Source organism: Diabrotica virgifera, chromosome 4 (genome assembly GCF_917563875.1).
Source record: "Diabrotica virgifera virgifera chromosome 4, PGI_DIABVI_V3a".
Classification (NCBI taxonomy): domain Eukaryota; kingdom Metazoa; phylum Arthropoda; class Insecta; order Coleoptera; family Chrysomelidae; genus Diabrotica; species Diabrotica virgifera.
The window spans coordinates 13,846,368-13,856,421 of record NC_065446.1 but is presented as its reverse complement, the minus strand read 5'-3'; the positions used below and the strand labels follow the sequence as shown (position 1 = coordinate 13,856,421).

General features: G+C 31.2%; 1 long non-coding RNA gene across 1 annotated transcript; it reads right to left on the bottom strand.

Moving 5' to 3' along the window:
* Positions 1–2,385: 2,385 nt before the first annotated feature.
* LOC126883464 (uncharacterized) lies at positions 2,386–7,916 on the bottom strand. Its single transcript, XR_007697661.1, has 2 exons — positions 3,995–7,916; positions 2,386–3,383 (listed from the first exon to the last, which is right to left on the bottom strand). It is a non-coding gene; the product is annotated as an uncharacterized LOC126883464 (long non-coding RNA).
* Between the last annotated feature and the right edge of the window lie 2,138 nt (positions 7,917–10,054).

The following is a 10,054-nucleotide window of genomic DNA, read 5'->3' as shown; positions in this document are numbered from 1 at the left end:
TAATGTGTAGGATGTGTTAATAGAGGTCGCACGTTTGCTTCTAACACTGTTTATATGTGTTTGTAGGTCTCCGGGGACATCGTCAATTCTATCCCTACGATTACACCGTTGCCAGATTGACTCCCTGTTACAAGTATGATTCACATCGGGATGTTGACTTTGTTAAGGGGATTAGAGACGAATTCGATGCTTTATTTGTTTACGGATTAAAACAGCAGTGAAAATTGTTTTGCCATTTTCTATGTTTTGAGTACGTAAATCAGTAAAAACAGTGACAATAACGGATTATACCAAAATAGCATAATGTGTGTAAATACAGTGTGTCTCAAGTAGTTTTATATTAGTAAGATAAGATTTTTTCCTAAACTACAAAAAAATACATTTTACAAATATGTTGTATAATATACAGTGCGGTAGAATAAGTGTTCCCCCCCCTGTTAACTTGTTTGTTTTAAGAATATAAGAAAAACGCTCGGGCAGGTCGATTTTTAAACTAACCATAGTATACTATAGCATAAACGTTTCGAACTATACGCGATACCTCTTCAGGTGACAGGCATAACTTTGATTTTTTTAAATGGTAAAGTACACCATGTGACGCCTCATTTAACAGCTTTTAAAATACTGGTTTCAAAAATGTACAATACTTTAATTATTTTTGAGATCGCAGGCCCAAAATTTCGGTCGAACTCTTTTTAAACGCATTTATTTTTTTCGAATTCTGAGAAAATGAATAAGAATTTTTGAAAAATTTAAACGCAGAATGAAAGATTAGATTATTACCGAGGGCTGACAGTCCCTTAGAATAAACAAAAAGTTTCTTTTGAATAATATATTTGAAATTAAAAATCCCACTAAATTTTCTCTTTTTCCCACCACTGTGACTTATTAAAATATACATTATAGGAGTTCTCAGGGACTTTGGACCATCGAGAATACTGTAATATTTCATTCTGCCTTTAAATTTTTCAAAAATATTTATTGGTTTTTTTCAGGATTCGAAAAAAATGATTGCATTTAGAAAGTATTCGACCGAAATTTTTCGCCTACGCCCTCAAACAGAGTTAAAGTATTATACATTTTTGAACTCAGTATTTTAAGAGCTTGTAAATGAAGTGTCACATGATGTACTTTCCTATTTAAAAAAATCAAAGTTATGGCTGTCACCTGAAGAGGTAACGCGTAAAGTTCGAAACGTTGATGCTATAATATACTATGGTTAGTTTAAAAATCGACCCGTCCGAGCGTTTTGCTTATATTTTTAAAATAAACAAGTTAACAGGGGGGGGAGCAACACTTAATCCACCGCACTGTATAACTTTGAAAAAGTCCTGATACAAGAATAAAAAACCGCTAAACGCCATAAAGATGAGTAGCGCATACAATATTCCAGCTACAAAAAATATTACGTGGCAAAAATGTATTTTCAAATTGATGGAAAATAAAATTATAGTTTTATTTTGAAAGATTTTCTCCATAATATTTGCTAAACTTGAAGTAAAACTCGCTACAAAAGAGGAACTTTGATAAAGTTTGCATTTTGAGGCTCTTTTGTGGCGCGTTTCACTTCAACTTTAGCAAATTTATTATGGAAAAAATCTTTCAAAATAAAACTAGAATTTTATTTTCCATCAAAACAAAAATACATTTTCGCGCCACGTAATATTCATATCAGCTCTTTTGTAGCTGGAATATTGTATGCACCACTCATTTTTACGGCGTTTAGCGGTTTTTTATTCTTGTATCAGGAGTTTTTTAAAGTTTTTTATAAATGAAATATATGAAGTTGAATGTAATGTTTCTCGATTACACGTTAAGCGTTATAAATGGTCGCCTTTGTCGCATTCTCTCCCAAATGATCTAGTAGTTACAACACCAGATTTGTGATAAGACAATCCGAGTTTATATCCCAGCCGTCCTAATAATTATGGCCAGCAAATATGTGTTGTAACAAAAATACTTCTTTGCAGTAGTATTTGTTGAACTAAAATGATAAGATGAAATGAATGAAGGAGGGTGATGAACTGATAATGGAAGTATGGAAAGACAGAGGCAAACTGAATAGAGTTGGCTAGCTATAGATGCAAGAGAGCAACTTGACACTCAAGGATGGATACGGCTCGTTTGCATGCCTGTCGAAGAACAGTAGCTCTATGTAGATAGTAATAATGACTAAAATATGAAATAATAAAATAAGAATAATGTACTGAAGAGGAATGAAGATGAATAATTTCTAAAGACGAACAAGATAAATAAATCTAACAAATCATGGGCGCCATGAAAATGATCTTCGATCATTCTCCCAGGTATCTTATACTGCTGTCAGATATTAAATATATCAAACCTGTAATAATGAACATAAAGGAATAATAAAAATAAATGATATACAAAATAAATAAACATATTTATTAAAAATAACTACCAGATTTTTAACAATCTCTGAGTTAAGCAAGTTCATATTATGCTGTGACTCTAAAATGACATAAGTTATACAAGAAGATATATATATTTTAAAGATAACAACAATAATGTTATCTGTTACAAACTTAAATATAAGTACCTCTTACTAACATATAGGGTACAAAATTACATAAGTCTTCTACCAAATGGTTATAGTACGCCTGCTACGTACAACTAAAGGAAACCGACGAAGATGAAAATAATACAAATAAATAGGCCCAAGCCTCACTAAGAGAAAATACAATACTGAATAAAGCAAAATTAAATATACAAATGAATAAACGTTATAGAAGTGAAGTTAAGAAAAATACCGACAAAATGACCTAAATTAACCGAGCAAATGCAATGAAATAAAGTAACGACGAAGTAACCGAACAAACGAAATAAAGCGAATAAATACAATATTTGGGAAACAAGCAAGTAATGTTACAAAATAAATTTACCCGAATTACATAAACCAATATCAAAGCAATAATAAAGTATTAAAAACCTAATTTTCTCTAGGCTTATTCCTGTGCACAAGAAGTTACCGTAGATACAAAGTTTGGGAACCAAATAATCTAATATACAAATACATATGTCAAAAAAACAGAGGTAACCTAAATCTGGAAAAAAAACATAGTGTATTTAACAGATAGTCTGAAATATAAAAAAACCAATAGTTACTAAAACTCCTTACTAAATGTTCCCAAACGAGGTTGCGGTTGCATCCTAGAAAATGATGCACCAGGATGGTGCGACCCCATGGCTCCTGTAGGCCCAGGTGCCAAGACGAAAATTGAGCTGGAACGCTCCCATAGCTTGCTCCCAAATCGACATATTCCCAAGGTGACTTGGCGGTAGCTGCAATAAGGTCAAGGTGGCTTCCCTAGGTAGTCAAGGTGGGTACGACATCACATGAGGGTTAGTTTTCTTCCAAACGGCTAAAAACATATACTTCGTTTGATTTCTCATATAAACCCGTAAACAAAAGTAAAGAGAAGAAGAAATAATCGAGGAAAACTTTTTAGAAGCAATAACATAAAAAAAACAACCATTAAAAATGGAACAAAAACTAATCTCAGGTAACCTTGAACTATTTTGAGTTTGAAAACATGAACAAATAATGGCATTGCATTTGAAATAGGAATATAAAATATGACTTATCTGAAATAACATGAGATTAAGATAGTAATAGCCATCTACATACATTTTATATACCTTAATGAAATGGTATTGAACCAGACAAAGATAGTTACATGACAATTTATAGATATATTGGACATGAAAATTTATAGATATATTGGATGTTCAATCGGTTTAAAACGTACAGAGAAATGGTAATTATTTCCAATATTAATTTGAGGACTTCAAAAATGTTTGGTTATGTAAAACCAAAAACCCCATTAATATAAAGATCGATATAAAGATAATATAAAGATCGAAATAATCTACATCCTTCACCTAAGGGACTGGCTAAGAACATTTAACAATGAACCAACTATTTCATATATTCAAGGTTAACTAAAAAACATTAGTAGAAAAAACGATTTACCGGTTAATTTTTTATTCCTCTTCCACTGATGGTACTCCCATCCTTACTCCAGGAAACCCGTACTCCAGGAAACAAGTGGTGGTAACTTTTTACTATACTTCCAAACTTAGTTGAAATAAAAATTAATTTCGAAGAAATTAACCGCCATTTACGGTACTAACCACCAACACCAACCTGTCAACCTCGCAGCCACCGGCCAAGTGCCTCTCATTCCTCCCACAGTCAGCGAGGAAAACGTCAAACTCTCACGGAACACGAACTAAACGACAAGGAACGGTTCAACAACTATGTTCCGTACAGTGTGACGTCACATGAGAAGTCCTTTACGATAAATTAAAGAATTTAAATGGGAGGTCAAGAGAAAATAATTATTTTTTTAAAAATAATTACAGCGCTAAAAATGATAATATAACGGGTGGACCGTTACAATCCCCTCCTACTCGGGAAAAAAATTTTTTTTTAACCAAAAAAAATTTTTTTTTTAAACTTCAAAATATTAACAACTAAATTTACAATAGTCTAACAATCCACGTTGATTCGCAAGATTACTTCTAAATATAAACTAATGGTCAAGGAAAAATAAATCAATACATGACTCAAACTCATACTAAAATGTTACTATGTTACTCTCTGCTACCAAATATTAACATATATTGCTCAAAAGTCAAAACAAAACTAAATATTGTACTTAAGTTCATAATAATAACTGAGTGTCGAATTGGGCACTAAAACCAAAATTGAACTATCCATGGACATCAGATTTATAAAGGGTATATCCAAGAACGGAACAACCAGGAAAAGGTGTGAGCCAATTCGAACCATATCAAAAGTAAATGTACCAAAGTGAATAAAAAAAATCAGTAACTAAAATAGGTAAAGAATTGAACACTTTATCCAAAACTGAACTAACAATGGACACCAGATTCATAATAGTATATCCAGAGAAGAACAATCAGGAAGATTTATGGAACAATTCTCACTAATGTCAAATAATACCAATAATAAACATACCAAAGGAATCCAAAACTCAATAACCAAAATAAATGTGGAATCGGACACTTAATCCAAAGTCGGACTATCAGTGGACACCAGATTCATAAAAGGCATATCCAAAGAAGAACGACCAGGCAAATTTATGGACCAATTCACACCAATACTAAACCACATAAACAGATCAGGTCTACGTACACCCACATCCGGTGATACGAACCTATCCAACCAAATACACAAAATAAATGAAGAATCGGACACTTATCCAGAATCGGACTATCAATGGACACCAGATTTATATAAGAGTATATCCAAAGAAGAACGATCAGGCAAATTTATGGACCAATTCTTACTAATACTAAATAAACTAAATTATTGGATCCAATGGTAACTAATACTGCACAAAATAAATAAATTAGGTCTACATACACCCTCATCCGGTAATATGAACCTATCCAAACTAAGTAATCAAAATAAGTCAGAATAAATATTGCTAACAGACTAAGTAACAGAGAGGTAACCAAACTAAATCAAAGGTAAGGTAAATACTTAAAGTGTATTGACTAAAGTATTCTAGAAAATACATAAACTAATTCATGCTGGTATTCGCGAACTATAGCATGTTGCTACAACAGATGTATGAGAATAACCAGACACAGATAAAGTACTAAGAACGTAAGAATAAGTAAGAAAGAAAAAGAATACATGATGAACTCATAAGTTCTATGACACTATGATAGGTGATAGGAAAAAAAATAGGATAAGTGATAAGAAAAAAAATTGACGAGAACGAGCAACAAGTTTTAAATAAAACTGCAGATTCATGCGTTCTCACATACATGGAATTATTCAGGAAATATTCCAGAATCTGAATAGCAAGACTAATGCCTAAGGAAAGAAGTGGGAATATACTCAAATGAACAACTCATCTGTCTAAACACTCCAAATACTGACTTAACGAACCTACTATGTATAGGGATGGCCTAAGCATTGATTTATAAACAAGTGCGCAAGATATTTATCCATGTTTACTCATCAACTCAAAGTACAAACATACTATGAAGTAAAAGGCCTAATATGAACTAAATACTTCCCTATTAAATTGTAAAAAAAACTGAAATAAGTAAACTGATTACAGAAAAATGTTTAGGAAATGTAATGATGAAAAGACATCTGCCTACTCTGCCATGAGGACATAGATTACGAAACCGGACAGCAGTGATCAGTTGCTGAATTTCGAACCCACGTATTCACCAACTTTGAGCATCAACAGACTGAGTAGTTTCTAAGAAGAAATATGAAAGACTCAAGAATTCATACATACTTACATCAAAATTCCAAACTAATTCCAGAATCATACTGTGTAGGATAGAAGGATATAAATTATTATAAAGTGTTTAAGATATTGGAGACAAATAATATTAATAGAGTAACCCAATAACAAATTAAAAACCACATCTTTCCAATATGGCAAATTCAATAATAAGATATAAATATGATAAAAAAAAAATTAGTAAGTAATCAAATATTCCAAATAATATAACACATAACCTGAGATAAGTAGTGCATAACATACAGTTCCATAATAATATCCATATTAAACAAGAGTACTTGTATGAGCTTACCTGTCCAAATAAGTATATAAATATATAATAATTCAACAACCCTTCTAACTTAAGGGGTTAGGTGTGCAAAAACTAAACAAAAATACAAGTGAAGTTCTGATTAATTGTATAATCCTACTGACAGGATTAGCAATTAATAACATTGACTCATAATAATAATTACAATGCACCATGCCTAATACCAAAAAAAGTTAAACTCATACATAAAGTACTACATAATAATTAAATTAATAAGTAATAAATTAAAAGTCATCAACAACAAAGCCAAAGATGAAATCAAGCAATGTATGTAGGTACCTGCATTATCAGATGACAAAAAAAATATCAGACTAAAATTTCTAACCATACTAAAGATTGAGCTAAGCTAAAGACAAACAGAAGAAGAGATTAGCTTGAACAACACTGTTAAGGTAATCTTCTTCTGAAGACTGTTCTATAACTTAGTAGGAAAATAGTATCAATGTTTCCTAACTAATAAAGAATTTATATTTAAATCTCAACCTAAAGTATCTGATTTCTATGAGCATTATATTATGGTACCCACATTGATATAATATTATTATCAACAATAATAAAACTAGAAACTGAGGTGGATAATGGAACTACTTAACTATACAATTTATCATTGTAATGTTTAACACTACCAATTAAAGAAAATAAATTATGGATGAACATCTGTAATCATCCGAACCATGCGAATTCAACGTATCATGTGTAGAAGCTAATGTTGTGGACTGATTGTGCTTTGTGGTGTGTGCCTGTCTTACCAAACAACCCAAATATCAAAAATAACAAATATAAAATATAATCTAAAGTTTGTAAGACAAATATACATATGGAGAAAATATTAGCGACACACCAACAAATCAAAATGCCAGCAAATATATAAAAATAATCAAATCAATAGCGTAAATAAAATACCTAAATACTGAAAATGATTTCTAGTTATGTATAAAATATAACCATACTAGAAAAAAATGTATGCATATATTCAACGATTAATTGTACGTGCAAACGTACTACCATTGGTAGAAGGAATAAAAATTTAACTAATAGAACATAATGTCAGTTATGTATACTCAATCTAAATACATAAATAAGTTTCCAATAAAAATACAAAATTCAAACTAAAATATGAGCTGTACCACTAAACTGAAAATGAGGTATCAAAAATAAACTAACCAAAACCAAAAGAAGCAGTATAAGTCTACCTGTTTAGTATTAATAAAAATAAAAAGACCAAAAATAAATCAGAAGTAACATGTATACAAAGATATCAAAAAGTTAATAATACAAAAAATTCCAATAAAAGAAAATTGAACTAAAAGAACTACTGTCTTAGAACCAAAAACGGTTGGCCCCACGTTGGGCGCCAGTGTAACAAAAATACTTCTTTGCAGTAGTATTTGTTGAACTAAAATGATAAGATGAAATGAATGAAGGAGGGTGATGAACTGATAATGGAAGTATGGAAAGACAGAGGCAAACTGAATAGAGTTGGCTAGCTATAGATGCAAGAGAGCAACTTGACACTCAAGGATGGATACGGCTCGTTTGCATGCCTGTCGAAGAACAGTAGCTCTATGTAGATAGTAATAATGACTAAAATATGAAATAATAAAATAAGAATAATGTACTGAAGAGGAATGAAGATGAATAATTTCTAAAGACGAACAAGATAAATAAATCTAACAAATCATGGGCGCCATGAAAATGATCTTCGATCATTCTCCCAGGTATCTTATACTGCTGTCAGATATTAAATATATCAAACCTGTAATAATGAACATAAAGGAATAATAAAAATAAATGATATACAAAATAAATAAACATATTTATTAAAAATAACTACCAGATTTTTAACAATCTCTGAGTTCATATTATGCTGTGACTCTAAAATGACATAAGTTATACAAGAAGATATATATATTTTAAAGATAACAACAATAATGTTATCTGTTACAAACTTAAATATAAGTACCTCTTACTAACATATAGGGTACAAAATTACATAAGTCTTCTACCAAATGGTTATAGTACGCCTGCTCCTATCCAAATATATACCAAATGGTTATACCAAATGGTTATAGTACGCCTGCTACGTACAACTAAAGGAAACCGACGAAGATGAAAATAATACAAATAAATAGGCCCAAGCCTCACTAAGAGAAAATACAATACTGAATAAAGCAAAATTAAATATACAAATGAATAAACGTTATAGAAGTGAAGTTAAGAAAAATACCGACAAAATGACCTAAATTAACCGAGCAAATGCAATGAAATAAAGTAACGACGAAGTAACCGAACAAACGAAATAAAGCGAATAAATACAATATTTGGGAAACAAGCAAGTAATGTTACAAAATAAATTTACCCGAATTACATAAACCAATATCAAAGCAATAATAAAGTATTAAAAACCTAATTTTCTCTAGGCTTATTCCTGTGCACAAGAAGTTACCGTAGATACAAAGTTTGGGAACCAAATAATCTAATATACAAATACATATGTCAAAAAAACAGAGGTAACCTAAATCTGGAAAAAAAACATAGTGTATTTAACAGATAGTCTGAAATATAAAAAAACCAATAGTTACTAAAACTCCTCACTAAATGTTCCCAAACGAGGTTGCGGTTGCATCCTAGAAAATGATGCACCAGGATGGTGCGACCCCATGGCTCCTGTAGGCCCAGGTGCCAAGACGAAAATTGAGCTGGAACGCTCCCATAGCTTGCTCCCAAATCGACATATTCCCAAGGTGACTTGGCGGTAGCTGCAATAAGGTCAAGGTGGCTTCCCTAGGTAGTCAAGGTGGGTACGACATCACATGAGGGTTAGTTTTCTTCCAAACGGCTAAAAACATATACTTCGTTTGATTTCTCATATAAACCCGTAAACAAAAGTAAAGAGAAGAAGAAATAATCGAGGAAAACTTTTTAGAAGCAATAACATAAAAAAAACAACCATTAAAAATGGAACAAAAACTAATCTCAGGTAACCTTGAACTATTTTGAGTTTGAAAACATGAACAAATAATGGCATTGCATTTGAAATAGGAATATAAAATATGACTTATCTGAAATAACATGAGATTAAGATAGTAATAGCCATCTACATACATTTTATATACCTTAATGAAATGGTATTGAACCAGACAAAGATAGTTACATGACAATTTATAGATATATTGGACATGAAAATTTATAGATATATTGGATGTTCAATCGGTTTAAAACGTACAGAGAAATGGTAATTATTTCCAATATTAATTTGAGGACTTCAAAAATGTTTGGTTATGTAAAACCAAAAACCCCATTAATATAAAGATCGATATAAAGATAATATAAAGATCGAAATAATCTACATCCTTCACCTAAGGGACTGGCTAAGAACATTTAACAATGAACCAACTATTTCATATATTCAAGGTTAACTAAAAAA